Source organism: Schistocerca piceifrons, chromosome 2 (genome assembly GCF_021461385.2).
Source record: "Schistocerca piceifrons isolate TAMUIC-IGC-003096 chromosome 2, iqSchPice1.1, whole genome shotgun sequence".
NCBI classification, from domain to species: domain Eukaryota; kingdom Metazoa; phylum Arthropoda; class Insecta; order Orthoptera; family Acrididae; genus Schistocerca; species Schistocerca piceifrons.
Window position 1 is genome coordinate 255088568 of NC_060139.1, and position 8547 is coordinate 255097114.

The window sequence follows — 8547 nt, forward strand, 5'->3', positions numbered from 1 at the left end:
AGCTGGGTTCCCTTGAGAAGAACCGAGAACGCAGCACTCGCGGGTCCCCACTAGGACGCTCGCATGATGTTCTACAGACTAGCGTCGGCTTGGCCTCACAAGTTGCTGTGTCCAGGTGCCTCCGAGGCACTGAGCTTTAACGACAAGGAGTGCTGCCTATCGTTGCAACAGCTGCAGCAACAACGCAATCAACTGGGCCGGCAGTGCACGTGTAGCAACAGAACACGTTATGCAGCAAGTACAGTGTCTCTACGTCTAATATTGGGTACGGTATTTACACAGTTTCCAGGACAAGTGGTGCACCCGTGCCTCGGTAGCGCAGTAGGCAGCGCGTAAGTCTCATAATCTTAAGGTCGTGAGTTCGATCCTCACCCGGGGCATTTAATTTTCTGTGACTGATGGTGGCGCTGTTGCTAGGGTGCCAACGTATTTCTTGTTTGTTATCCACAACGTTTCAACGCTTCAGCGGGAAAATGTTTACTTCCTGTTATTGCTACTTACAGCTTCCCTTTTCCTCTTCTCCCGGCAGAGCATGAAGCCAAAAGCATTGCTCTGCGACGTTTGAGGTGCGCGCCTTGCCAGTCAGTATGTGCAAAGATGCTTGCAAAGAGAGAGGGGCGCCGACACAAAATGCGACAAGCGACCGTACGAACGGTCGAATGAAACGGCCACCTCCGGTGTGGTCTGGTGGCTCAGTTCCGCTTGAGACGCCCTAGAGTGAGGAATGGTCGCGAGCTCCGAGTCAGTAGCGCTGTTTACGAATTGCTGTTATTCTCTCGTCGCGTGTTATGCAACCGTTCCGTGTAACCCTTCCGTGTTGTGTCGTTGGTCTGTTGGGTTCTGTCAAGTTTAAGTTCTATTAGCCTTTGAAGGGTTAATTAGCAACATGTCATGTTTATTTCCAAGGAAGAATGCAATCAAGTTTCAGTTTGACAGGTCAACCAGGTCCGTTCAACTAAGTTCCCTGGAAGTGCACGACTGGATTGTGTACGTTGTTGGAATTACATCGGAGCAAGTACATACTGCTTATCACGATCTGGTGCTGTATTCGTAAAGCTGCTGGACCCTCTTGTGATGGAGCGTTTACTGGCAATTCATGGTGTAACAATCGAGTTTCTTCACCGTGATGGAACAGTGAGTATTGTTACAATTTCCCTGCTGAGCTAGAGTATAAAAATGTGAGAGTGTTAAACCTGCCACCCAAAGTAGAGAATTGCTACCTGCGAGAAGTCTTATCTGCATATGGCGAGGTTAGGACGATTAGGAATGAAATGTGGTCTCGTGAACATAGATTGCAATGTTATAGTGGAGTGAGATCGGTAGAGATGAATGTTAAAGTAAGCATTCCGTCACACATCATGGTTTTTGGGTAAAGGTACTAGCCACCTATGCCAGTCAGATGCTTACCTGTCATATCTGTAATGAGATCTGGCATCTGCGTCAGGGTTGTCCGCGTCGCGTGTTTGTCCTAAAAAACAATCTGCAGAGGCGGCAGCGGCTGACATTTAGTGCCGTTGTGATGAATGGTAAAGTAGAACAGCCTGCCGTTATCACAAATTCCGCAATCAGTACCGAACCAATTGCGCGCGATGGCAGTCAGATTATGGCGTCTTCTGTCGACGCGCACTCTGACATTGCTGCTAGAGAACGGAACAATTCCCGTCAAAAAAGACCTCATGATTTAATTGGTGTCTCCTCAGATGAGGAAGAATCTAACCAAGCGCATCCAGTTCAAAAGCAAAAATCCTGTTCTGGTGACAGCGGGTCAGAATTAAACGTTATGGAGGGCGGGGACATTAAGCTATCTGCAGCAGCTGTTGCTATGCCTGTAACCGCTGCTGACCAGTGTGGGGCAGAAAGTCCTACCAAAGGGAATTCAGAGACCAAGGAGAAGGAATGTGAATCTTCTTTTCCCGTTACTGAGCGGCAGGACATGGCACCAGACAGTGATGTGACGGTTTCCAATAACGCAGAACGGAAACTTATTGCACAAGATCTGCCAGCTCTAAAACGTGAGAGTCACAGTAAGCAACAGTTGTCACAGAAGAAAGGTGATTCTCAAACACATTCAATGACCCACGATAATCAACGACGCCGGTTGAGTCCTCCGCCGAACGTAAATTACAGTAGAAGTCAGATGAGGCGCTACGCGGCTAAATTAGAAAGAAATTCACCTGAGGGCAAAGGAGAACCCACCCTAGGCCACTTAGAGAACGTAGACACAGATCGTCCTGCAGGTACGCCCACAACTTCTGTAGTTGCCACCGATGCACAAACTTAGCAGCATTAACAACAGAATGGAGCCAACATGAATATGTGCCCTTCTTTTGGGAGTTATTATACTATCAGAAGTACAGTGTACGGTGCCCAACATACACGAATAACAGTGCGTGTCGCTAGACTGCCATAATGAGTCAAGCTTATAAAATTCTGACTCTCAATATCAACAGAATAACTTAGGACTTAAAAAACTATCTTTGAAACAATTTATTTACGAATCGGAGGCGGACATAATTTTGTTGCAAGAAGTACTGTTTACTGATTTGCATATACCTGGCCTTAACACTTTTTTCAACGTACCACCAGACGATAGTACAGGAATTGCTATAATGAGTCGTATCGGGATACCAGTAGTGATACTGGATAAACTTGAATCCGGAAGAGGCTTAAGTTGTCAAATTCATCATGTCACGATTTTAAATCTTTATGTTCCATCGGGTACCACTAAAAAGTCAGAGAGAGCCAAATTCTTCAAAGAAGTTATTGTGCACTTGCTTCGGAGGAATCCTATAAATGTCAATGTTGGAGGTGATTTCAAGACCAGACTCTACATTTTAATTATTCTAAGGAGCTTCATGAATTAATTAAAACCATGAGATACAAGGATGCCTGGGAAGTAATCTTCCCCACGTTAATCAAATATACGTTTCTTACTTCAGCATCATGTAGTCGCATTGATCGGATATATGTCTCTGAGAATATTAGCACTCAAGTACTAAATGCGGACGCCATCCCCACGTATTTGCCCGACCATTGCGCTCTTTCAGTTTCCCTAACATTAGTCATGCAGTCCACTCGAGCAGACCCTCAACATAGCGCATTTGAAAGATGACGATCTCGAAGATTGCGTTCTCGAAACGTGGACGAAATGTTTAAGATCGATTCAGAAACACAGAACCAAAACCGAATGGTGGGTCCAATTCGGTAAGATGAAATTGAGTCGAACATAAAAAAATTACAGTTTTCAAAAAACTATAGCAGAAGAAAGGACTATTGAATTCTACTACACGGTTTTAAGAGAACTCCATGAAAAGGCAAATGGTTCAAACACTCACCTGGAACAGATCAAAAGAGTAGAAGCCAAACTTTTAAGCATAACACGGAAACGGTTAGACGGACTGAAAATTAAATCAAAAGCCAAATCTCTCCTGGAGGATGAAACAACCTCAATGTACCATTTGATGAAACATCAGTCTAATCGGCGACGTACTTTTATTGAGGATCTAAAACTAGAAGACGGCAGAGTACTCACAGACCAAGGTGACGTTGTCCGCGAAATCCATCGGCATTACGAAATGCTTTACAAAGAGGACCAGTCTGATGACTGTGAGGGCTTTGAAATAATCAACTCGTTACGTAACTTGATGACCATAGATGACAATAATTCTCTGTTTGCAGATTTCGCAATGGACGAGGTATTCGACCTGGTGAAGACCATCTCTCCCAAATAAATCAGTGGGTCCAGATGGTATACCGAAACTGTTTTATCAGAGGTATTGGTATATCATTGGGACCCCCCAGGTTAGCCGAGCGCGCTAACGCGCTGCTTCCTGGACCCGGCTAGGCGCGCCGGCCCCAGATCTAATTCGCCCGACGGATTAACGACGAGGGCCGGTGTGCCAGCCATCCTGGATGTGGATTTTAGGCGGTTTTCTACTTCCCCCGAGGTGAATACTGGGCTGGTCCCCACGTCCCGCGCCGGCCGCTGGTGGCCGAGCGGTTCTGGCGCTACAGTCTGGAAACGCGCGACCGCTACGGTCGCAGGTTCGAATCCTGCCTCGGGCATGGATGTGTGTGTTGTCCTTAGGTTAGTTAGGTTTAAGTAGTTCTAAGTTCTAGGGGACTTATGACCTCAGCAGTTGAGTCCCATAGAGCTCAGAGCCATTTGAACCATTTTGAACCCACGTCCCGCCTCAGTTACACGGCTCGCAGACATCTGAACACTTTCGCACTATTCCATGGATTACACTAGTCGCAGACAGTTGGGGTACACTGATTCCGTTCCGGGGGGGTACGGGCTGGCGGCAGGAAGGGCATCCGGCCACCCCTTCAACTAACATTGCCACATCCGATTAACCATGCCGACCCTGCGTATCCGCGGGAAAACCGGCACAAGTAAAAGAAAGAAAGAATTGGCATATCATTGGGACAATTTTACTGAGGTAATTAATGAAATCATGAGAGGAGATGCAATTCCACCAGAATTCAAAGAGGGCAAAATTGTCTTGATACCAAAAAGCAAGGGCCACAAGAAAATCGATAACTTTCGTCCTCTCATGCTAATGAATTACGGCTATAAAACATTAGCGAGGGCAATTAAAGAACGGATGACTCCCCTACTCCGGAAAGTTATCCAAAACCATCAAGCCTGACTACCATCTCTAAATATCGTGATTTAATTTCTGTTGCTGCGGTCACAAATATTAAATGCGCATTATTATTCCACGTCAGTCACCGATAGGTGGAAATTATTTTGCAGCAGATGGGATTTGCGTATAGTGCAGTGCGTATCATTCAACACATGATGACTGGAATTACGGCGAAAATCATTATAAATGGACAGTCGACGAAAGTCATTCACGTTCAGAGGGGCGTTCCGCAGGGCAGCCCGCTATCAATGTTGATATATGTTCTATAGCTGGAATCTTTTCTACGACGGATCAATGGACAACTGACCGGAGTGACTGTTTCTGGGGTCACAATATCCGCAAGAGCTTACGCAGATGACATAGGGGTTGTCATAAGACACGACGGTGAAATAGCCATACTCAAAGCAGAAATCGGCAACTACAATAGAGCATCAGGTGCAAAGATTAACGCACAAAAAAGTAAGGTATTAAATCTTGGAGGATTAGAGAATATACACATCTCTTGGGCCACCCTGGTGGACCATCACAAAACGCTAGGCACAAGCTTCAACAAATGCCCAATGAAGATCACAGCAACCAACTGGAGGGAGACAACCATTAAGATACAAGGAGCTCTGCGAGAACTTAACTGGCGCTCTATGAATCTCATGCAGACAATTAAAGTAATAAACACCTAGGTTTTCTCTAAAGCTTATTATACCGCACAGATCTTCCCAGCACCTAGATTGCAAGCCAAACTCATCATGAGGCTGGCTAATAGACAAGTATGGAAAGGGAATATTTTTACAGTGTGACTTGTCCCCCTGACCAAATCGAGGGCAGCAGGAGGCTTAGAACTCACTAACACTGCGAGGAAAGCGTCAGCATTGTATACAAAAAGAACCTTATTTATGATCAGTCATGCCCACAATAACGTAACTTCTCAACTGTTCAATGTTGTCCGGCCAGAACGCATGAAACCACCGGTAAACGTAGGAAAACTGAACTATAATTTAAGGCATATAAGAGAATTTTACTTAGATATCAGCTACTTAGGAGATTGCTTTCTCCGCACGACCTACATAACTTCAAAATGGTTCAAATGGCTCTGAGCACTATGGGACTCACTTCTGAGGTCATTAGTCCCCTAGAACTTAGAAATAGTTAAACCTAACTAACCTAAGGACATCACACACATCCATGCCCGAGGCAGGATTCGAACCTGCGACCGTAGCGGTCACGCGGTTCCAGACTGCAGCGCCTAGAACCGCACGGCCACTTCGGCTGGCTACATAACTTCCAAGAAAATATTATAACACTGGGAAAAATCGCGGGCCGAACCGCACAATAACCCTGGGTTCAGTGTGGGGCGGCGGCGGGGTGGTGGGGGTGAAGTGGACTGTGGTAGTCGTCGTGGGATTGTGGACCACTGCGGCTACGGCGGGGACGGAGCCTCTCCGTTGTTTCTAGGTCCCCGGTTAACATACACTACAATACAATACAAGATAGGCACACCGATTTCCCAAACGATGTGAATTAGTACAAAATTAAACTTTTAAGCCTTGTCACATGCAAACAACTCCGAGTAAGAATGCTGCGAATTCCTCACGAGGGCCCACAGATAGCCAACCTCGCGACACTGGTTTACAGCGAGGCACGGGACAAAATATACGTGGGGAGGGTTATGTTGTCCCGGTTGCCTGTTAGTCATATCATTGCTGTGACCCCGAAGAGCCACGAACCTTATAGAAGTAGTCAATCGTGAAGAGTTGTTTTCCGTAATTAAGCTGCCGCGAACCTCGAGGATACATGTAATGATTTTTTATCGTTAATCCGCCGAATAAATAAAATATATTTTGTGAAAGAATACAGAAAGAATACAGTGATCTTCCATAAATAACGTATGACTTGTACTGTATGTAGTTTGTGGTACTTAGCTTTTCTGTTTATGCCGTAGTAACTAATTATTGTTTGGTGTGTCAAGTCTATCAGTTACATAACTGAATACTCGAGGATATACACTCTTCGACCCGCGCTGAAATATGTTATGATCTTTCCATTTCATATTCGTTACATCCAGGTATTGTTTGTATGAGTTTACCGATTTCACCTGTGACTCACTGATATTATATTCATAGGACACAGTTTGTTTCGTTTTGTGAAGTGCACGATTTTACATATCCGAAGAATTAAAGGAAGCTGCCAATATTTGCACCACTTTGAAATATTATCAAGGCCTGACAATATTTGTGCTGTTTCACTCTGACTGTACTTCATAACTGCATCATCTGAAAAGTCTGAGATTATAACCCTAACACTACTACTGTAATGAAAAAATAGTCCTGTCATGGGAAAAACCACGTACCGCCCTGTTACTAAAATTTAATTTTGTTTTCAAATAAATCACACTAAGGCAGGGTAGTCCTGTTAATAGGAAAAGCTAATCAATAGAGTTACCCTTTTTACAGGATTTGACCGTGTGTTGTGTCTAATGGATAAATAAATCAGACTACTCACTTCTTTTCCTAGGGCCTTACCCAGCGGTTAGATAGAAACGCAGTATGAATAATATTACACTGAAGCTAGGACAACTCAGTTACAAGTTCATTTAGTGGTTTAAAAACATGCACTACTGGTCGCCAGCCTATCGAGACAGTGAAACAGAGAAGTAATTGGAGAAGCAGAAGTGTGAATTTTGCCTACTTTCTTGCTAGTGTTTAATTTGGTTCTTCAAATAAATATTATTTCACTTAAACAATGTTGGACTACACCATTATATATTACGTTTTTAAAAGAGAAAAAGCCCAGTAGAAAACTTCAAGAAAGCTAGAAAAATTTGGCCAGGAGGGGACCTTTAGAAAAGCACTTTCCATAATCAAAAAACTTAAATACTAAAATACATAGAATCTAAAGCGCACATTTTTTATACTGAACATTTCACTTCAGGAAAACCTCTTACTTACTGGAATTTACTTTCAAAAGCTATTATTCTTTGAACTAATTCTGTATAGTCATTTAACAGATTCTAGTAACTTAGCTGACTGAATTTTACGTAAGCAAACTTTTACTATAACACTTCGCAATAGTTAAGAAAACTTTTTTATTATTTACACAAAAACAATTTAAATGGTACCTCTTTATATTAACTTGGCGCTTCATAAGTCTGTAAAACAGGATACTCGGATTAATCAAACACCAGGAAGGAACCCTATATAGGTGCATGATTAGAATGAAATAACAGGGTGTACCAGTTTCCTTAAAGTTCAAGAATTATTATAAAAAAAACAGTTTAAATTGATGGTTCATGCTGTACAAAAGTAAAAATACAAAAAAAATCTTATCTGGTGGTTGTAGACTTGGGTGTGGCGAACAATTATGGCGGCTACACTACCCACAGAGTACGGCCTGCAAGTATCTTGCTGTACGCGCTCAATTTCTCTTCTTGGCGTCGTTCAGTTTCACATACAGTAGCCCAACAACTCGCAGCTATGCTGCAAGCCGTTAGCAGTCTTCGTCCGAGGCACATTTGTGCAAATCTGCAGGCAAAGCTTCTCCTGCTTCACAAGGGTGTTGCCACAATCACTGCGTGACTTCTTCCCGCGCTTGCTCCAGGTAGCGCGCCAATTCGCCCTTGCCACCTTTTCCGCTCCCCAGAACCACTTCCGTTTCAAACAAAAGCACTCTGGCTTTTACAGGGTGTTTCAAAAATGACCGGTATATTTGAAACGGCAATAAAAACTAAACGAGCAGCGATAGAAATACACCGTTTGTTGCAATATGCTTGGGACAACAGTACATTTTCAGACGGACAAACTTTCGAAATTACAGTAGTTACAATTTTCAACAACAGATGGCGCTCCAAGTGATGAGAAAGATATAGAAGACAACGCAGTCTGTGGGTGCGCCATTCTGTACGTCG

The 8547-nt window shown here is 43.8% G+C and overlaps 1 non-coding gene across 1 annotated transcript; it reads left to right on the top strand.

Moving 5' to 3' along the window:
• The first annotated feature begins 307 nt into the window (after positions 1–307).
• Trnam-cau lies at positions 308–380 on the top strand. The gene has a single exon. It is a non-coding gene; the product is annotated as a tRNA-Met (tRNA).
• Positions 381–8547: the final 8167 nt, after the last annotated feature.